This window comes from Amphiprion ocellaris, chromosome 4, assembly GCF_022539595.1.
Source record: "Amphiprion ocellaris isolate individual 3 ecotype Okinawa chromosome 4, ASM2253959v1, whole genome shotgun sequence".
Lineage (NCBI taxonomy): Eukaryota > Metazoa > Chordata > Actinopteri > Pomacentridae > Amphiprion > Amphiprion ocellaris.
In genome coordinates this window covers 33,422,525-33,445,350 of record NC_072769.1, presented here as the reverse complement: position 1 = coordinate 33,445,350, position 22,826 = coordinate 33,422,525, and the positions used below count along the sequence as shown (strand labels likewise).

Here is a 22,826-nt window from a genome sequence, read left to right as displayed (position 1 = left end):
GCTTCACTTCTTCTTCACCCTCCGACCCTCGACTCAACACTCAGATAATATGTGTGCTAACAGACCGTTGGCATGAAACGCTCTGCATGTGTGCTTACAAATTAGCGATAAAGTAAGAAAAAGAGGGCAGAGAAGCAAAATGAAGGGGACGAATGTGTTCAAGTGGCTGGTTTTGTGTGTTTTTGTATCTGTGTGTGGTTCCTGGCTGAGCAGCTCCTCTCTATTTATAGAGCGGCTGCGGCTCCTTCCTGTTTCTGGAGCTGTACCATCACGCCAGGAGGGGGTGGGGGGTGAGGCAGGGAGGCAGGGAGGGAGCGGTGAGGAAGAGGGAGGAAGTGTGAGTGGGTGTGAGGGAGGGGAAGCTGTTTGAGTCGTAAGTCAACAGATCCACCCCCTCCTCCCTCTCGCTCTCATTTTTCTCCCCTTCCCTCACCTTCTATCCTTCCCCCCCTCTTACTCAACAACATGGTCTCAGCCAGCCAGCAAAACTACACAACCAGAGCAAACTGCTGGGGAGGGGGAGAAAAACACAAAAGTAAAACATAATTAAGGGGATATTTTTTTTTTGCATCTGATGGTGAAATTAGAGTTCTGCTGCTCGCTGGGATACTGATTGAAAAAAAATAAAAACTGCTCAGATGTTTTTCTGGCATGAAATAACAAAGCTAACGAGCACCAACTGTTGACCTATTATCTCTTTTATTGTTCTTCCTGGTTCGATTCGTGGAGTCAAGTTTAGTTTTCTGGTCAAAGAAAGAGCAAGTCGGAAAACATGAACTTTAGAAATGCCGCAGGAAACAGAAAAAGCGAATTAGGCTTGTTTCCATAATTGCAGTGTTCTCAGAAGGTGGCAGCATAGAAAAAAAAAAGTTTAAAAAAAACAGTAATATTCTGGCAGCTGGGACAGAAAATAACCAGCTCATAAAACAGCAGTAATTTTTCATAATAAAACATGTTTTCCAGCTTGAATTTTAACACAATTAAATAATTTTGTATTTTTAAAAAAGAAAATAAATATATATATTTTGTTTTTATGTATTTCAAAACTTCAGAAAAAAGCTGTAAAATCAAATAAATATCTGTAAAATTGAAGATTTTTTTACAGTATTACACATTAAAGTTGATTCATATCATTTTACATTAAATATGTAATTTTAAAGTCTAATTATGGACATTTTGGGCATTTCAAAAATATAGAAACATATGCAAAATAAAACAAAGGATTCTGTAAAATTGCAGATTTTTTATAGCATGAAACTTTAGTTTAACAGAGTTTGTGGTAGCTTTTATTTTGACACAAATAAAGTTTTGTTTTTTGTGGCTTACTTTCTGATTTGGTTTTGGCGCCAAAGCTGTGTGTTTAGGTTTAGGAAAATATCACGTTTACATGTTAGAAGCTTTCTTAAGTTTAGGCATCAATACTGCTTGATTAAGGTTAAGAAAAATATCACAGTGTGGGTGAAAATATAACCCTTTCACTACATGTCTGAAGCATCTCCTCCATTTTCTGGGTTACCAGGGTAACAAGTCCCGCCCTATCCAATATATGATTGGCTGGCTGAAAAGAAGTGACAGTGAAGCAACAAAATAAATGGCGAGTCAATTTCAAATGTATTAGTGATGCCCCTCAAAACGAAACACAGAATGCAGTTTAGCTGTAGAGGATCATATTTTTGTGGCGACTGAGTTGCTACACAGCAGAAGAATCCAATATGGCTGCAGATATATGAAAAAGATTGAAGAAAAACAGAGGAAAGAGTGAAGGGAGGCTCCTGGTTTCATGGCCAGATGGTCACCAGGAGGAGCCCGACAGCTGTGTGTGTGTGTGTGTGTGTGTGTGTCAGTGTGTGTCTGTTCCTGTGTGTGTTTGTGTGCAGATAGGGACAGATTGTGTCCAACACCTGTCCTCCCCGGACACGCCAACAAAAGACTCAACACGGGCAACATCAAACACACCAAACCGGGAAGCAGAGAGGAGACAGTAGGAAAAGACGAGGTGGATACTGAGTCAGTGGAGGGATTTCCACTTGTTATCTTTCTATCTTCACACATGTCGAGATGACATCTGTAACCACCAAACAAAAAAGTGTGCAATGTCCACGTACAGTATGTGCATATCTGGTGCAGTGGGGCTGCTCTGATTGGCTCGGTCGGGCAAAGTGCCACGGGAGGCAAGAGCCCGATTGGCTGCGTCAAAACCCAGTCGGCTTCTGCCTCCGCCGGAGCCTGTCGTGAGGGCAGACTGGTGCACCAACACACACACAGACACACACAGATTTATGGATGCTCTCGTAGCAGGAGCGACAGCTTTTTTTCCCTCTTTTTCACCAGTTTTTGCTCTCGACACCGAGCCGAGGGGGAAGAGAGGCTGCTATGGTAACAGATCAGTGTGGCAGCGAGTGGAGGGGCCCTGATGGCTACTTGGCAGCGACGCCTGAATCTCGCTGCACACACACACACACACACACACACACACACACACACACACACACACACACACACACACACACACACACACACACACACACACACACACACACAGGCATCGGTGTGAATGACTGTGTGTCGACCAGAGGACAGGCTGAATGTGTGCGGGTGTTTCTGGGAGGAATGAAGCCACTGAGCTGCTGTGTTCTGCGCTCCAGATGTCCTCAGTCGTGCAGATCGACGGCCACAAGACAGCACATCTCACTAACTCGAGTCACGACACCCGACTGCACATCCAGGCTCCACTCCTTGTTTCATGCACCAGATCAGTTGTTTCCACCACCACATATTACCTGTTGAGGATCCTTTCCTCTCTGCCTTCACTCTCTCCCCTCTCTAATTTTTCTGTGAGCATAACTAGGTCATGCAGTAGTAGGCTGCTGTTGTCTCGCCGCCGCGATTCTTTGAATGTGTGCATGTGTTTACACAGCCTAAACACACATTTCAGCCAGACCTAGAAAGAACAAAGTCCAAAACCGACGTGCACGTGCTCAGGAAACAAATGCAAGATCCAAGCACATGCACGAGCACAGTAACACAGTAAAACAGGGATAATTTATGTCCTTTACAACCGGTTGCCATGTGGAAGACAGTAAACCTGTAGAACAGTGTGTTTGTGCTGTGTGTAACCCTCTGAACCCCAAAACCCACCGGCGAGTCTGAATGGCATTTTATTTTGTCAAAAACTGCCAAATTCTAATTATAAATTTCACCATTCATCTTAGCAAGAAACTGTAAAAACATGTCAGCTTTCTGCCAATTTCACTAGGAAAATTACCCAAATCTGAGCTAAAAATCTGATTAATTCATTGTAATCTTTTTATTATACATGTCTGATTTAAGAATTTGCCAAAAATAATTCATTTTCAGAAACAAGATTCCATAAAATACAAAAAAATTATGCAGCCCTTGAAAACAAAAGTCACAGTTTCGACTGAACTGCAGGCTTTGTTTACACATAGCCGAAGAGAGACAAGTTCTGTGGAAACAAATTAAAATTCTAAGTAGTGTAATGTCAACTGTATGTAGAGCCACATTCTTAACAGTGTTGGTTATAGTTGTGGGAACTTGGAAAAATGTTGTACATGCTGATTCCAGGGTTTTCCATTTTCTGTAAAATAAACGATAATTTTTTTTTTTCGCTTTTTAATGATTTATGGCATTGTAACTGCGTCATACTACACAGAAGACAGTTCTCTCTACTTCTAGTCAGGGTTGTGCATTTCCACAGAAGTGCAAGACATATTTCAGTGAGTAAAAACACAATGGGAGCAAAGAGCTCCACTTTCTCTGAGAATTGGCATTAACATTTTCAGGGAAACTACAGTGGTAGTTAATGCCGTTTAACTACCTAAACTAACCTACGAGCACTACGATGACATCAACATTTTTATGGGTTAATGCTGCGCTCACGTATAATGCAGATTTGTAATCTGTCTGATATGTGATTTTTGAGGTCGACGCCAGTTCCACAGACTGAAATATCCTGAACATCAAAGGGATGCACAATTAATCAAGTAAAAATCTCGATTTTGGCAAAACTGAATGAACATGATCAGCTGTGCTATTCATGTTTAAAATGCTCAGAAAACAGTGCATGTAGACAAAATCACTTGATTTCATCTTGGCTAAATCTGACATTAGAACACTTTAGTTCACTGTTTTCAAACAAATCTTTGGCCATACATCTGTCTAAGCTGCTGCACGAGCATTTACTGTAGCCTGCAAGTGAGGTGTTTAGGGAACATTGGTAAAAGGTAGTTTCTATTGATGCGTAGATGTTTGGTTAGTGAGGCATTTTGCTAAAAAGTTGATATTTTGCCTCTAGTAGATGCATTGATTTCAGGGGAGTCAGAATCTTATTTTAAGTCAGTTCCCAAGTCTTTGTTGAGTCCATTAACAGGAACGTACCACAAAATGGACATGAAAGCAGCGCTCGAATAGTTAAAATATGAAAATATTTTGTACCCAACATTAACAAATAATCCTGATGAATAATCAGCAGCTCAATATTACTTAAAATAATCAGGATATATAAGCCGATATTCTTTATGTACACTGTTAAGAGTTGTACCTAAAAGTGAAAATAATGGCTTAGTTGTTTTAAATCTACAATTTTCCAGCAGTAAATATCACAAATTAGTGAGTCCGCACCACCATCTGCTCAGCTGTGACGTTTACTCTGCTACATGCGCTGCACACACTGCTGAGAGTATCACAAATAAAGAAGCTAAAGCCGATCTGCTGGACAAACCATGTCATGACACCATTTCTTAATTATCCCAAGCATCTTTTTCCTAAGTTCTGTGGAGAAGACCAGTTTTCATATCAGACAGCATACATCTGTGACAGGCCTAATCTTCATCAACATGAATAAAAACAGCTGTCGCATTTCTTCAAAGAACGTCACGTTTTCTGGCAAGTAGGTAAATTTCCACTATTAATGGCCACAAGAGGAGGAGTGACGGGTGTGAATACTACGCTTGTCCAATATGGCACTACATCTATTTAATTTCAGCATAATGCATTTAACACCAGACTGTCTGACGTCCGTATTTGCCTGCTTTTGCCGTCATGTTTGTGCTTTTCAGTGCCAAGTGGGATATATTGGAGCTGCTGTGGGGGTGTATCAGTCTGGAATAATAAGGGCCTGATGTGCATTTTGCTGCTAATAGCTTCTCTACTTTCTATACGTTCTGCAGTCTTAAGAAATGCTCTGAATGCGTGATCTTTGCTGCTTTTACTCAGTCAAGGCTTTGACTAATTATTTTAGCGCTTTACAGTATAAAAGGATATCTGTGTCTCGGCCTGGCATGTGTGTGTTTCAGCCTCCGAGCAGAAATCACGAGGGAAGCCAGAAGACAGAAAGACTAATCTATCGAGACCCCTACAATACATCTCCCTGTCTATCTCTGCCTCCCCCTCTCTCGCACTCTTTCATCCCATTGATCCCATCTCATGGCAGACTGATCTTCATTTAATGCAACAACAGCTATGTGGTTTCTGGTGTGTTTATATGTACGTGCGTGTGGGGTCACTTTCGCTGGCTTTATGCAGTTTTTTACACCCAAATCAAACAGACTTTTACCTTCCTTCCACTCGCCTGTTTCAGCATCCATCCCCTCTCCTTCTTCTCTGACTGCATCTGCCTCCATCTATCTCCTCCTGCGTAATGCATCATCTCTCTCATCTGTGCAGGGCAGGCAGACCCATCATTACCCCAGCATGCAAGTATTGATCCGCTGCCCCAGTGTGTATGTGTTATTTTAAGATGCTCAGACCTGTAATCAGGATGTTAATGATAGTTATCGCCGAAGCGACGGGTTCTGTGTGGTTATTCCAGGCATGTGGATATACCAGAGAGAGGCCGGCAGCCCCCGAACACACACATACAAACAAACACTGGTGTTTTTAATGAGGGTTAGCGCTGCTCTGGGGCTCGTTGGGTCGAATCTGCAGCGAGGAAAGCTTCCAGCTGTCTGTCTGTCATAAAAATGAGCGATCATAGCTCACGTACGTCTTTATCTCCCCAGGACTGCAGTGTGTACGTGTGCGTGTGTGGTTGTGTATGTGCACACAAAAGATGTATACTTGATGACTGCCATATCTGAGGAGAGGTGATGTCATTTATTGCCATGAGCACCGCAGGAGAGTCTGGGATTTCATGTTGTCTGATACAGAGGAGAGCTCATATTTCAGTACCAGGTTCACACCAAGATTCTGAAAATGTGCTGATTTTTCCTAGTAGCTAATTTTCTCCAGAATGGTGTCAACAAGTGCAGGTGGAGCAACAGGCTCACTGCAACTTGTTGAAAAAAAATTCCTCAGAAGTTGTGCAAGGAGATATTTGGTGTTTTATGATCAGGGAACAGTTACAGACGACTAAAAACCAAATTAAGGAACGGAAGTCACATTTGGAACGAACAGAGGAAACACCGCAAACTGATCCAAGTGGCTCAAATACAGACATCCGGATCTGTACACAGAATTCAAGTCCAGAGTTACTGTACAATAACCCTCTGAGGCACAGGCAGTTTTAGGCCATTATGTCACATTTTTACTCACTGTTAGCTGATTTTTCACTCCAATGTAAAGTCCTGCACCCCTCTGGAAACAGAACAACCATGAAGAAGTAGAGAGAACTCAGAACTCTCTTCTGTGTAGTATGACACAGTTACAATGCCATAAATCATAAGAAAAAAAAATTGATTTTCTTCGACTGTTTCTTTGAAAAAAAAAACAAGAAGAAAAAACCTGGAATCAACATGGTCAACGTGTTGTTCAAGAACCCACAGGTGCAACCGTTACTGGAAAAAAATGGTAGTTCCACATACTGTAGATATTATCTACTATTTACATTTTTAATTATTTTCCATACTTATCTCCTCTCTGCTCTGTGTAAACACAGCCTGCAGTTCAGCCAAAAAAAGTCCCTGAATTCTCGTCAATCTAATTATTTTAGGCCATATTCCTAAATTATGCATGCAAAATAAAAAAGATTTTGATGAATTATCTTGATTTTTAGCTCAGATTTGATTAATTTTCCCAATGACACTGTCCTGATTAACAGTTCTGTTGGAAAAATAACAGGATCTAAGCACTTTATTCTACAGGTCTCATATATAAATTGACAAAGAATAACAAATTTAAATTGCCCAGATTTGATTAAAAACAAAAAAATTTGCACTTCTTGACGTAACTGAGAACCTATTAGTGACGCAGCTGCAACAAACTGTCATGTGGCAAAAATTCAGGGAGTTTTGGCTCTACTAGGTTTAACTGCAGGCTGTGTACACCTAGCAGATATGACACAAGTATGCAAACTAATTAAAAAAGAAAGCAGTAAAATATCTATTTTTCCCCAGTATTTATAACTCCCGTCGGCAGTGTATATGCTGTAAAATGCTGTACATGTTGATTCACGGTTTTTAACATTTTTGTAGAATAAATTAAGAAATTCAACTTGTGTTTTGATTTTTTTTATGATTGATGGCAGTGCAACTTTTTTATTCTACATTCTCTCTACTTCTAGTCATGGTTGCCCTGTTTCCATAGAGGTGCAGGACTTTAATGTTACAGTGAAAACTGAGCCCACAGTGACTAAAAATGTGACAAGAGCAAAAGACGCCCTGAAACTGCTTGGAGTTCAGAAGGTTAAGCAACAACTATGTCTTTTTTATTACTTGAAAGCTTCATCCTCAGTGTTTTTCTTTCAAATTAAAGACTTCATGTTGAAATACTTTTCATTCATTTTTGCTGTGGCATCGAATTTGGTATTGAGAATCATATAATTTCAGCACCGGTGGTACCAAGTTCCATATTTCTGGTATTATGACATATTTAACGCAGACATAAGCAGTGTGTTTGTGCGGTTTGTCTGTGCATGTGTGGCTGCTGCCCATAACAAAAAAGTGGAAGTGGAGCTGTGGGTTTTGACTCACTGAGGACAAATGACTTCTGCAATTCCCCTCAAAAACATGGCAATTTCACATTCCTGCCAACATAAGGTAAACCAACCACGACGCGCACACACACACATACACATGGGAACACGCAAACAAAGAAACACATGCAGATGCAATTCATCTTGATATATTACAGGATCCAGATGTTGCAACTCCACACTATGCTTTCCAAAAGCAAATCTACACACACACACACACACACACACACACACACACACACACACACACACACACACACACACACACACACACACACACACACACACACACACACACACACACACACACACACACACACACAGCTTTGCCAGTATGGATAAGCCTTATTTGGCAGTGTTGAGGAAGATGCATTTCAGAGGTAAATGACATCATTACCATATAAATGACTTCCACCAAAACACATCTGCTAATGTAGCGACACACACACACACACACACACACACACACACACACACACACACACACACACACACACACACACACACACACACACACACACACACACACACACACACAAGCAAATATGATATGGGTTACACATACTTTCATTGCATCAGAATTTCACGCACTCAACACACAAAACTCAAGCCTTAACCTCCCAAAATCACACATTTTAAGAACAGACGCACACACAACTCTCAGTTGTGGAAATCATGCCTACATACGTCACACGGCAACACAGAAACACAGATTGACAGGTGAGGCGAAAGCTCGAATCAGGTTTTAATTACTGCTGCTTTCTTTAAAGCTGCCTGATGTGGAGACTGAGAATATAAACGCTCTTTATCAGCGCTGCCCTGCTTTATAATTTACTGTAAAAACATTCACACCTTTGAGATGCTGGCACTAACACATTTTTCTACTAATGACCACTTCCAGTGAAACGCCTTTGTGTTTTCATAGTTCTGTGTCTTTTGTGTTGACATATGGGAGCTTGTTCTGTTTTCCAACATGCATCTTACTCAGGTGCGCAGCTTTGATAATATTTCTTATGGTTGCTCGGACTGTTTTTTGTGACTGTAAGTTTAATATCCTCAGGTAGTTTGATACAGAAGTTTAAGAGGTTTATGCGTGTTGTGTTGGATCTTCAGTCAGACTTGAAACAGTGATACCCCATAAACACACAACAGGTTACAATTAGAGCTGTTGCATTAGTAGGAGACATGCACTGGTAGCAATAGAAACATTTCCTTATGAGAAAATAACAAATTTCACCCATTTACTGTTATGTCACCACAGGTTTTTTTTCTATTTTGACCAATAATCATGTAACAGAAACACGGCCAATCATGCAGCTTCTCTCCGAATCAGTAACCTCACAAGACTTTCCAAAATAGGCACAACAGCACTGATTAAATTTACTAAACTTAATTACCTAAAGGTCTTTTGAGTAACCTCAAGGCTCAAGGACTCCAGCTCACCCATAACTCGGCTCATACATGGTAAAACTACTACAATGGCAAGTTGTGTTATTGGAGTAATTCAGACACTGCGTTGAAACAGAAAGTGAAAGAAACCTGGCAAGCTGATGTGATGGATTCTTTGGTTTGTTACGTACGAAGCCCAGAAAGTCTGGTTCTCGGTCCAAATGCTTAACCATGACGTTAAATGATTACTTTGTTCATGATATCTCTTCTAGCATATAGAACTCACCACACTGCTGCAAGAAAACGAGCACAGTTCTCATTTTTCATGACTGATCTACAAGAAGAGTCTGTAAAGCATAATTTACTCCAATTTAAGGGTTTTAGGATGCAATGAGATTTAATTTTTAAACTTCCAAAGGGTTAGAGTTGGGGTTAGAGAAAGGAACAGACACTGAAAAGGAAGATTTGGTTGCAAAAAAAAAGCACAATGTTGGTCGTATGGAAATATATTGCCCCCCCCCCATTTATTTAAAAAGTTTATGATGCAGATGCACTCCCATACAGAATCCCCCCATATGACTCACTCTCGTTATCTGGTGAAAATTCCAGATTTTTTTCATATGTTGCACAAAAACTAAACATCACAACGTCATTTTTCTCCAACATTATGCAGCCCTACTGTCAGCACTGTGGAATTTGCTATTGTGTCTCAGATCTACAATACGCGCCAACAAAGACAAATGTTGGCGTCGTCAGATACAGTAGTCGGCGACGCTGCAGCTGCATGTGCAAGGAGCTTATATGGCGAATACAAGGGGGTGGAAGGGCTTAGTGTGACACAAGACTAAGCTCAGGTAGAAAAGCACGACAACATCTATGCAGGCAGCCAGTGTCTGCACGCAGCATTAACATAAAGCTGGCACTGGAGACTTTCTCATGCTACAAAGACAAGAGGAAGCAGGTAGGCGACGCCGACTGCTGCAAAGCCGCGATGGCCGTTATTGTCCTCGAGACCAGGACGGCTTTTATCTGCTCTCTGGGCTCACAAAGACGAGCGAGAGGGAGGTGGGGAGAATTAAAGGGAGAGAGCACACAGACTGCCTGAGGCTCGCTTTCAACATCTCAATGACTACATACTCTGCTCGCCGGCCCTCCCCTCCCTTCCCTCTATATCTGTAGTTCTGCCTCTTTCTCCTCCCACCTCCTCCTCACCTCCCCTCTCTCCTCTCCTCGTGCCCCCGGGCCATAAACATCCGCATGTCACACACATGCCACGAAAAACACAATGAACACACACCACCGAAGCCGAGGAGCACCAGCGGCAGGCTTTGTTCCACGACGCTGGTTTCCGGGGTCCCGAGGAAGCATTCATGCAAAAAATAAGTGTCGCCGTCGTGCACGTACACACCGCTCTCACCGCCCATACTGACGCCTCCCAACGCCATCACTTATTCATGTGAGTGAACATTAGAACCGGAATCTCACTCCATCCCACTACAGTACGTTCTTCAGAGGACCAAGGAGGATGGTTTTTATTTTACACCAACAGTCAGTCTGTGAATGTATGTCTGAACGGGGCGCCGTATGTCGAGAGAAGGCGAGCTGATGTTTAAAAAGAAAAAAAAAGAAGGAAGTCATTAATTATTTTAGCTCCGATTAGAGGGAACATGTTGAGTCGATACCCCCGGAGACATGTCATGAACGCCTTTTATTGTTCTCTCGCTGACATACGCCGCTCTACAGCGCCTCCTCTTCTACCATCACTGTAAAAAATATCACTTTTAAACTGTATTTTATTGGACACTTTACTATTATTGTGCAGGTTTTCCCTGTATGGTTAAATTACAGATAATATCTATTAAAATTACAGGAAAAATGGTACAAATTTACATGTCAACTGTAACTGTAAATAAGGTCCACTTAAAAAAAATCTCTATTTTTACAAATAGTAATTTGTTCTTTTACAATGTGTGATAGTAAAAATTTTACATTTTTAACTGTTTTTATATCAGAAAAACTAACAAATACTTGTCATTATTTGAAAGAAACAAATGTGTATATTAAGGATTGAAAACTAGTTTCCCCTCGTGTTAAATTACAGATATTATGAAGTAAAATCACAAGAAAAAAGTAAAGCAAAAAAGTAAAAATAGTTAAAACCATAAAAAGTGACCATAAAAGTGTGCTGTTTTTCACTTTTTTTCCTGTTTTGTTAATTTACAGATAATGTAAATAGACAAAACTTTAAATGGCATTCACATTAAAAAGAAAAAAATCTGTATTTTTAGATATTTATTTTGTTAATGTACAGATAATATCTAATTAATCAAAAAAGTATCAATTTACACATCAACTGTAAAAAAAACACAAAACGTGATATTAGGGCTACACTGTATATTTAAATCAACTAAAATATTTGTAATATTTTACAGATATTTGCCATCGTTTTCACAATTCTTGTATGTTATCGCATTTCCCCGTTTTGTTTTGGATTTTTTCATTGATTCTGGCACATTTGCCGGAAGTTTTTTGTTTTTTACAGTGTACCTCCCCTCTCCTCTGTCCTCACCCTCCTTCGCTCCGGCTTCATGTCTCTCTTCCTGCCTCCCTCATTTTCTTTGTTGTCCTCCTTGTCAACCTTTTCACTCCAATTTCCCATCTCTGCTGCGCTCCTTCACATCTCCAATTTCCCTCTCGTCTTTTCCCCTCACATGCCACCCTCCCTCCTCTTCTATTCCACTTTTAGTTCATCTCTGTTGTCTTTCCTCCTGTTCCCCCACACAGATCACTCATCTCTGTCACACTGATTTCTTGTATATGTGAGTGTTTCTGCTGTTGGGAGATCATCTGGAAACTCAAAGCCTGCCTCGACTCAGTCGCAGTGACTGTAACCCGCCCAAAACCCTCTAAAGCAGCCAATGAGGAGACGGAAAACCACTTCCGTATTTCAAAAGACATGTGGTTTAAAGAGGCATTGGACACACACAGAGAGGAAAACAGACAGAGATTGAGACAAAGGGTGCTTTCCAAAACTCACACTACCATACTAGTATAATGTACAACAGGAAAAAGATTCACTAGAGTGAAAAATGCAGTCTATCCTACTACATCCGTTTGTATTTTGCAGCATGCAAGACACAATGGTTTTCTGCACAGTTACCTTACAGTGTATTGTGCAAATATACAACAAGCTTGAGCAACAGAGAGCACACTAATGGGCGACAGCTTATTTTGCATTACAGACTGCAATGGTACGTACTATGTGAGGGAAGCTGTGGTAAGTACTTAGAGTAAAAAAACAAAGTGTGATTTGAAATAAAGCCAAAAAAGAGAAATTCTCAAACTATACAAAGAGTTTTACTGCAAAATAGCTGTTGCCATAAATGAATGAATATTGGCATGGATGAATTATGAGACGAGCTCGTAAGCAAGGCCCCCAAAGACAGGATACCCAAAATGAATGTAGGAGCATTTGTGGTCATTTTAAGTTGCAGGAGTTACAGGTGTGTGTGCTGACTGCCCATGACACTCCATAGAATGAGTAGACCTCCCCGCTGCCCAGCTGCTACCTGTGGCAGTTGTACTGATGAACTCTGCTGCATCAAGTTGTGAAAAATGCAGTTGTCTGACTTTCGCTAGTTAACTGAAGCCCATGCTAGTGCGAAGCTAGGCTTTTCAGACGCTAACACGGAGCTGAGTGTCTTTCGTGAGCAGCAGGACTCTGATTACAAGCTTCCTACCACATTCAAACCAAAGTGATGAAGTGTATCAGCTACACTCTGCTCTGAACTGAAATGCATTATGGTGGTGGCAGTGACTGGGGTGGCTGACAGATTTCCTCTACTGATAGCGTTGATGCAACAGTATTTGTGGACATCTGTTCCAACTGATGTTAAATACAATGAACAAGTCGCTCCATCATGTAGATCAGCAATGAGAATTATTCTGGTATCAAACCACTGTGAAGACATTAATAACGTTACAGGTTATTTACCGTGGAAGATAGGCAATTACACCATTTATCAGAGCTAGAAACTCTAAAAACAGGAAGAATCATCAGATTTTCAAATTTCTGGTGATTTCATCTTGAGCTACTATACTGATGTGCCCTTCTGCTGGGAGATGTAGCCAAGCCTAAATGTGGGACATTTCTAACCCTGAAAAATTGGATAAAAACAAACTATTCGCTCAAATCATATTCTGGAAAAAAAAAATCTGTGCTTCTCAGCGCAACTGAAAACTATTAGTGTCTCAGCTGTGTGTAACAGTCATGTGGCAAAAATTCAGGGACTTTTCAGCAGAAATGGGCTGAACTGCAGGCTGTGTTTACACACAGCACAGAGAAGACAAGCATGAAAACAAATTAAAAAAGTAAGTCGTAAAAATATGTATAGTGTGCAGAGTCCCCATTGTTCTTTCCAGTGCTGTTAACACTTGTGGGCACTTGGAAGAATGCTGGACATGTTGATTCCAAGTCCTTTTTTTTCAATCTTTGTAGAATAAATAATCAAAGAAATTAAACTTTCATTTCATGTGGGGGTTTAGAGGGTTAAATGTAGAGTGTTTAATTCTAGAAAAAGTTGTTGGAAATGTAGTTAGTTAGCATCCTTACATAGATAGCATGTGTGCATGAGGACGAACATGCATACGCTAGAGCAGCGTTGTGTGGATCGGTTCATGAACACCAGATTATTTCTTAGTGCACAGAGAACAGGCTAGTAGACCGTGAGTAGACATTCACTTAATCTGACGAACCGTCAGTGAGGAAAAATGTGACAGAAGCAGAAAAATGCCCAGACACTGCTTGGCAATCAGGGGGTTAATGTATCCCCCCCCGCCAATGTTCAAACAAAATCTACAGCTTGCGGTATTACATAAATTCTATTAGCACGTAGCTAGCAAATTAGCTCAAGTGAAGGCAAGAGAATCTTTGACCTTGGAATCTGTTAGGAGTCACCGACATAATACACAAACGAGACACTAATTATCTGTGTGCACACAAGACAACAGAGATCAACACTGTGATTGCAGGGATGTCTGCGAACGTGCCCGCTCACCCACATGCATGGCTCGCTATTGTCCCCTCAGACAAAGATGGGAGTGCATCCCTGTGCAAGTGCCCCTGGGGGAGACCTGATTCTGCACCCACCCCTTAACCTCCACATGAATGCACACACACAGACAGGGCGATATTAACCCACCCCCCTGCTTGATTTGGAAGAGTTACAAACAGCCTAGCAGACAGAAGCGGGGGGGTGGGGCGAAGAGGGGTCCCTCTATGGTAACAAGGGCATCATAAGCCAATTACGAGTGCCGCCTGAGTGACTGACGGACACGGTGGAGAGAAGGTGTGTGTGTGTGTGTGTGTGTGTGTGTATCTAATTGCATTCGTCCTCTCTTGCAGCTAAAGCTTTGGGCTAAAGGGCTCCAATATGTGCACATAAACAGGAAAACACACACACACACACACACACACACACACACACACACACACACAGCAGGGCAAACATCCACACGATCCCCTCCCTTGAGGTCCACCTCCTACACGCGAAGGCATTCAAAAGATCTCTTTGTCTCTCTATCGTGCCAGAGAAATAGTTGAAAAAGAACAGAGAAAGGAGAGGAGGAAAAGAGCAGCAGCAGAAAAAAAAAAAGCAAGGAAAGCAAAGGAGGAGAAACCTGAAGGAGGTGGAGGGAAAACATGGAACAGGAGACGGAGGGGGAGCACAGAGGAAGAAGAAGAGTTGGGCGAAAAGAGATGGAGGCTGCGACGAGAGACAGCCGGGCTCCAGCACACTGCTCTGAACTCGTTTGATCCAGTTCGTCTCGCCAGGCGTTCCTCGAGATGCATTCCTGTGGCTGGCTGGGCTCAGAGCGAGGAAGAGGGAGATAGTGAGACAGAGAGAGACAGAGAGAGAGAGAGACAGAGAGAGAGAGAGAGAGAGAGGGTGAGACTGGCTCGGATTGGGAAACAGAAGCAGGGAGAAACTTGAAGGTAATTTGCACAAAAAGTTAAAAAAAAAAAAAGAAAATTAAAAGTGTCAAAATGTTATTTGTTGCTAAAAGTTCAACCCACCCACTTTCTCTTTTTCTGCTATTTTGAACTGAGTCTCACATTTAGGCAGGAAGAAACAGACAACAAGAAAGACAACACAAAACCCCGAACAAGGAGAGTAGAGGCTTTTAGCAAGTCCACAATAGAAGCAACCAGCAACTGAGAGCAGATGTGAGAGGTTAAAAAAAAAAAAGTAAAAAAAACACTTCACTGCTGTACAGACTTCAGAGTGAAGACTGGGAAAAAATGGGAAACCAAGAGAAGGAATGGAAAGCCAGAGAGGAAAGATTTATGAACTCTGTCAACATGGTCAGTGAGGAGAAAACTAAGGAGAGTTTCTTTCTTTTTAGCTCCATGTATGAAGAGACTGCCTATCACAGACATTTTGAAAGCAGCATCCCAACACTTATATCATCACATAGGTTAATTATTCAGTATTTGATGATCACAGAGGCAGGAATTATTTAACTCAAAGGGCTTTAGAGATGCTACCAAGCATGTGTTGCGCAAATGTTTTCACTAGTTTCCATCCATTTTCTTCCAGTTATCCAGGGTCAGGTCGCTGTGGCAGCAGGATAAGCAGGGCTTTCCCGACATCCCTCACCCCAACAATGTTTTCCAGTTCCTCCCAAGAGATCCTGAGGTATTCCCAGGCCAGTTTCCTTTAGTGAGTTCTGGGTCTACCCCAGGATCTCCTGCCAGCTTCCAATGGAAGACGTCCAGATCCTAATCAGATGCCCAAACCACCCAAGCTGGAGCAACAACTTTCCTTGAGCTTCCCCTGGATGTCCAAGCTCCACATTTCTATCTCTGAAGCTAAACCCAGCAACCCTATGGAAAGAAATTAATTTCATATTTTTTTCCTAGATAATGTACATTTCAAGTATTGTACATCAGCTGTAGTTCCTGGTTACGACACCAGAATCTTACTGTTTAATGGGATGGAAGACTGGAGTTTGTATGCTGTATTTAAAACTTCAGTCACCCAAGGAGGCGGTCACTTGGAATACAAGCAATTCTCTGTTGGCAAGCAGAGAGCATGATGGGAGTTTAGCTAGCGACAGGCCACCATGACACAGACTTCTGTGGCAGATAATGCCTTCTGGCTTAAGTGTTTAAGATGATCTTGGAGCTACTGAGATAGCATTCCTACAGCTGACGGACTATTGTAACCAAGCTACTTTGAGGTAAATGTCAAGTGTGGAGCAAACGAAATAATGTCCACTTAACCTTATTTATTTTTAAATGATAATTATCATAAACACTCTCTCATCTGATATGATGATTATAAAGCTTCATTTGATTTTGATTTAATTTGATAATAATCCTACAAATAATCGAGTAATACAATTATTTACAATTCGGACTCCTAAATGTAAATAATTTAGGAATCCGAATTCCTAAATGATTGCAAATTACCACCAATCAACTTTGTTTCTTGGTTTGTTAAACTTGCAAATTAAACTGTTACACCCCTGTCAAACCAAGAAACCTTTGTAAGGCGACTAGAGGACCAATTATCAATCTGTTGCTTTAATCAAATACAGTAACTGTGAATGGTTTGTCAATATATTGTTGAAAATAATTAGTTTATCTTCACTGAAATTTTTAACGATTATTCAATTATTAATTGTTTACATTGCAGATCATCAGTTGGGAAATTTGTTTAAAATATGTATCCTTACATGGATAAATTGGAATTCTGATTAAAATTTGTATACCTACTGCTGACCCTACACCAACCTGCCTCCCCATCTCAGGCTCCATTTTTCATCAAGATCCCAAGATACTTTAACTCCTTCACTTGGGGCAGCAACTATTTTCCTTTTCTAAAATCTAAGTGTTGGTTGGATACAAAGATTTTGGTCCATCTTGAGGTCAGACCATATACTGTTACTGCTGTCTGTTCACATGTGCTCACATCACCTGCACCGACAGTGAAGTATTTTACATCTTAAAACAGTAACAATGTGCTGTTTTCCAAACCAGAAATACTCAGATCCCTTGTGAAAAACATTCCAAACTTCCATGATTCCTTCATCTCTACTCACGTTAAAAACTTGGATCTTACTGCTGTACTTCTGGCCAGGCTTAATTCCGACGGGGCAAGAAACGTGAGCGGTCATGTTGTAAACAAGCTAGCAGGTGGGGAAAACTGAATGGCGCGTCCAAAATGCAAAGGAGCATGAAGATGTGAGGCGAGGTGAGGTGAGGTGAGGTGAGGCGAGTGGAAGCTTTGATCAGACAGTCAGAGCTGCAGCTGTCTCAGAGAACTACTTTATATAGTCACACCTCATGTAGTGAAGATGAAGCAAATACACGATCAAGTGTGGTTGCTGCTGATGCAATAACCCTTGCACACATGTAGGTGTCTGTAGTTAATGACTGCACAAGAACAACAAGTGATTCAATTAGCAGTCTCATTGCTAAAAGGCCAGGAAGCTGCTAACCCTGTAAGCATATAGCACTTAAACATGTCAGTCTATTCAAGTGTTGGAGTCGAATAAGTATTCAGTAGGTTAGAGAGCTAGTGTTTTCTCCTTATACTGCATAAAAGTTCATAAATGTTGGTAACAATGTAATTAACGCACTGTGTACATAAACATGACCTATCGACAGATAAAAGGTCATGTTTATTGTGAATATAAAGAAAGGTTTCTAAGGCAGCAATTTCATTTAACCACAAATGCAACAGGGTTCTGTTTATTGAGCACAGATAACCTGACAATTATATAATAGGTCTTGTATTGCATTTCAGCCTTACATTTGTGTAGTTTAACAGTAACATAAACTACTGAAATTCTGGTAGCACTCACTACCTAATGGGAAATAATGTGATATCTGCCCTCAGATAACCCTTACCTCTGTGAACCCCAGGCAGTTTTTGACAGCTTTTTGCTCCTGTAACATTTTTTTTCTCACGGTGGCCTCATTTTTAACTGCAACATAAAGTCCAACACCTTTAAGGAAACAGCATATCCACAGTCAGAAGGAAAGACAACTCAGAAATGTTTTCTGTGTAGCATGACAGTCTTAAATCATCCATCCATCCATCCATCCATTATCTATACACCGCTTAATCCTCACTAGGGTCGCGGGGGGTGCTGGAGCCTATCCCAGCTGACTCGGGCGAAGGCAGGGGACACCCTAGACAGGTCGCCAGTCTGTCGCAGGGCTACATATATAGACAAACAAGCACTCACACATTCACACCTACGGGCAATTTAGAGTAATCAATGAACCTCAGCATATTTTTGGACTGTGGGAGGAAGCCGGAGTACCCGGAGAGAACCCACGCATGCACAGGGAGAACATGCAAACTCCATGCAGAAAGATCCCGGGAAAGCCGGGACGCGAACCAGGGACCTTCTTGCTGCAAGGCGAAAGTGCTAACCACTACGCCACTGTGCAGCCCAGTCTTAAATCATAAAAAAGGAAATCAGAATTGGAATTTCTTTGACTTTCCATTTTACAAAAATTGAGAAAACCTGAAAAAGTGTCCAAAGCTGTTACCAATACTGGCTAGATGCTATCCGAAAAGGCGTATTAACATTTTTACATCTGCAAACTCTGCGCTTTTCTCTGTGCTCTGCATATCAACTCTAAAAATATGTTTCACTATGGTGAGCCATACTACATTTATTTTACTGATCAAGTATGTTTTATTCTGCCCTCAAGCCTTTTGTCGGCTCCTTTCAAACACAGCTTGCAGTTTACATGAAAACTCTGAATTTTTGTCACATTGCTGTTTGGTCGCAGCCGAGTGAATCGTGGCTTCTGATTTGCTCAGACAAGCTCAGAATTTTTTTTTTTTTCACAGAATCTGGTGCAAAATACTTTATTATTGGAAACTTTTGAATGAGAGAGAACAGAATAATGTGATTTTAATGAAATATCCAAATTTTAAATTTAGATTTGTTTGTATCTCCTGGTGGAACAACACGTGACACATCCAGGGACTTTCAGAAAGTTGAAAGTCAGGCATTTGTTTCTGTTTTTACAGTTTCTGGCTCTGATGATGGAGTAATTTTGGTGATTGTATTGAAGAAAACATGTTTTTCAAGCTATCTTCCAGGTTTTGGAGTGTAGAGTGTAAACCAGGATATTACTTACAGTATAACAGATGTTTCTTTTCAAGCAGAAATAAAAAAACAAACAAAAAAAACAATGCATAGACTTCTGGCAAGTTTGGTGACAGACTCATTGCTTTTACTGTATGCTTACTGTTGTGCAAAAGGCCCATTTTGAACCAGGAAAAAATAAATCATGATAACAAAATAAAAACACAACCAGACCCTAAAATAAGACTTGACTGATGTCACTGACACCTGTTGCAGATGGCGTGAGACTGACCCATATCTGTGTTTGCAGATGAGGCAGCGCGTGTCATCGGCCATATTTTGCCATTCTTGGCAAGGAATCGAATTCCTCAGCAGATGGTGGCATCACATTGTAGTTTTCAAACTATTTTCTGCCTCCAGTGGTAGATTGATAGTTGATCCAATTAAAATAATATAAACGAAGTTTGATCACAGTTTTTGTCAAATATAGTATAAATATCAACACACTATTAAGACTATTGCATGTCAGTTAGACTCACTGCTTCATGCACACATGCCTTCAGATTTTGCCCATCTTAAAATAATCAAGTCTCTCATCTCTACCCAGTCCTCTGCACCATCGCTATCTGTCTTATCCTCACTCATCTCCCACTCACTGTCTTATTTGCGTCTGGTGACAGGTCAAAGAATGGTCATTTATTGTACCTGTGTACGTGTGTGGTGGCCTGAAGATGGTCTAATTGCAGGGATAAAGCAGAACAGAGAGAGATGGGTCAATTGCTGCAGGAAATGGAGTAGTGAGTGTGTGCACAGAGGTGGGGGAGGGTCTGGTGTGTCATTACTTCCTTCCTTCAGGGTCCCTTTTTACGCACCTATAAAAACGCCTGAGCTGCTTCAAGGACCCCCATCTCTCCTCTCAACGCTACTTTTCTTTCTTCCTCACTCAGCTGTTCTCTATCTCTGACCAGCTAACATGCACACAAACATACTACACACATGCATGAGCTTCTGTAACTAGGGTTCATGCACTCCTGCTGACAATCACAAACCCATGTATATTATAGGGATTGAAAGATGTTTTAGGCCGATATTTGTCACTTTTCTGGTTATCTGTATTTTCATTATTGCAGCCGGTTCACTCTTTGTCTGTTATCGGTCTGTGGTTTCAGCAATGTCCTTTCCACAGCTCTATCTGATTGGCTACATGTGATGACATAACACCCAATCAACACCGAAAGCGAATGTTTACAGAGAGAGACAGATGAGCACATTTGCATAGTGGAGAAGGCCCAGTGAATTAGCCTGCCATTAGCCTGGGTCGAAGGTGAAATTTTGTTGTTTTTTTCTTTTAAGGATAACGTCTTTCAAATCCACCAGCAGGTTTGGGGGTTCAAGTTTAACTAAAATATTTTTCACACCTAGTTTCAGATTTTAGTTTAGTTTTATAAACAAAACCGATAGAGAATCCAGATTTCATTTCAACTAGAAGGTCACATACAAGGCATTTTGGAGAGGAATGTTTAATGAAAACAAAAATAATGAAAACCACACAAGGTAGCTTTTACACAAAGGTGTGGCTACTTAGAACCGCTCAGCTTTAAGTGTAGCTAGAACAAGATAAATGGTAAACTGACTGCAGTTTATATGTTAGCGGTTTAGAAATTTTGGCAGCCCTTTAACCTTCACACAGTCATACACACCAGTGCTGCTATGGGGGGTCTTCACCGCTTGCGGACACTTCGGCACGTGGACAGGAGGAGTCAGGGATCGAACCACCAACCCTGAATTTAGTGGACAACCCTGAGAAACCACCTCTGCCAATAGGTTGTACCTCTTTCTAGGTTACAAGTTCTTATTTCCTGCAACTTTTATCACATGAAGATGTCAAATTCTAGCTTCAAGCATCAGTCCATGTGGATGGTGGAAATAAACCGAAGGCCTCTTAAAAACAGATGAGTGACACACTATTACATAACACCCAGTCAGATGTATACTGCGTGTCTCTCTCTATCTATATAGTTTGTCTGTGTGTCCACAAACAGGTTGTGTAAAAGCTTGGACGTTCATATGTGCACGTTCACATATGCTGGCTGGATGCAGCTGGACACTACATTTTAGAGCACAGCAACACTTGTGTGTGTGTGTGTGTTTGTGTGTGTGTGTGCATGCGCACAAGTGTGTCTGTGGACCAGTGTCTTTAGTAGACTTGTGGTAATCCTCTTAGCGTATGCTGCTTGAAGCTCAGAGCGCATTATGTAACCCCTCTAATCCAGCACCGCATCAAGAAAGACAGCAAAAGACCACAACCAATGCTCCGTCACACACACACACGCACACACACTCGCACACGCACACACACTCGCAGAGTCGCAAAGGCTAACAAATCTTAGGGTCTGTGTCAAATCACTAAACAATCTAATAGCAAGAAGCCAAACTGTAGAAGCTGATATTCATTATAAACACCGTTTTTAGTATTTTTTTGAGTGCAGCTGCTGCCCTCTTCGTATGTTTCCCCCCGCTAAATCTGAACATCCAACCAAAAAAGAAAAAGGAAAGGAAAAAAAAAGAAATCTCTTGCTCTCTCGCCTCCCGCTCTCCACTCTGTTGCCAGGGCAACAGTGGCCATCTTGCCGTGCCCCGTCGGTCTTGGGTACACATCACAGGCCGGTCATAAATGTGGAATGACAGTCGAGAGAAGCCGAGACGGACGAGGAGGAGAGAAGGAAGCAGAGGGACGGACACCGACATTCACACATCGTCTCTCCCGGCTAAATAAAAAACAGGAAGGAGTGTCCATCTTGGCGTAACCGCATCTGAACCACCATTATTTTAATGATATCAACACAAAGCAACATTACAGCTGCAACAAATAATCCATTAGCTGTAATCTGTTTAAGGAATCTCCAACTATTCTAATTAACAGTTAATCAGAGTCATTTAAGTAAAACAGTCTAAATTCTCTAATTCCACCATCTCAAATGTACATATATTCTGATTTCTTTCCTCCTCTCTGACAGTAAACTGAATATCTTTAGAATGTGGACAATTTGAGGATGTCATTTTAGGCTTTTGGAAACACCAATTGACATTTTTTTTTTTACTATTTTCTACAATTCAAAAAGAAAGTAAAGCAACAATGAAAATACTCATTAGTTGGAGGCCTAGTCAACATGTTCTTCTCTGATTAGAAGCAGAAAACTTTTTTTTATCTATACAATGCCAAACATTATTTTTTCAACATAATCATCTGATGGAATACAAACCTTTCTTCCCACAGAACACGAGTGCTGCCTTAATAACATATGGTCTAAATTTTGCCATTATTAACATGTCAGGTGATATGTCTGACTGCCACAGTGTTTGTTCAAAATAAATCTTATAAAACAGGATC

General features: G+C 41.1%; 1 protein-coding gene and 2 long non-coding RNA genes across 3 annotated transcripts in view; 2 read left to right on the top strand and 1 right to left on the bottom strand.

The window, feature by feature from the left end:
* LOC129348717 (uncharacterized) overlaps nucleotides 1–22,826 on the top strand; it is a 196,929-nt gene that overhangs the window by 125,308 nt on the left and 48,795 nt on the right. The gene's annotated exons all lie outside the window — the stretch shown is intronic.
* Nucleotides 1–22,826, bottom strand: part of maml3 (mastermind-like transcriptional coactivator 3) — a 136,593-nt gene that overhangs the window by 83,543 nt on the left and 30,224 nt on the right. The window lies entirely within an intron of this gene.
* LOC129348718 (uncharacterized) lies at nucleotides 11,685–18,416 on the top strand. Its single transcript, XR_008601373.1, has 2 exons — nucleotides 11,685–15,314; nucleotides 15,919–18,416. It is a non-coding gene; the product is annotated as an uncharacterized LOC129348718 (long non-coding RNA).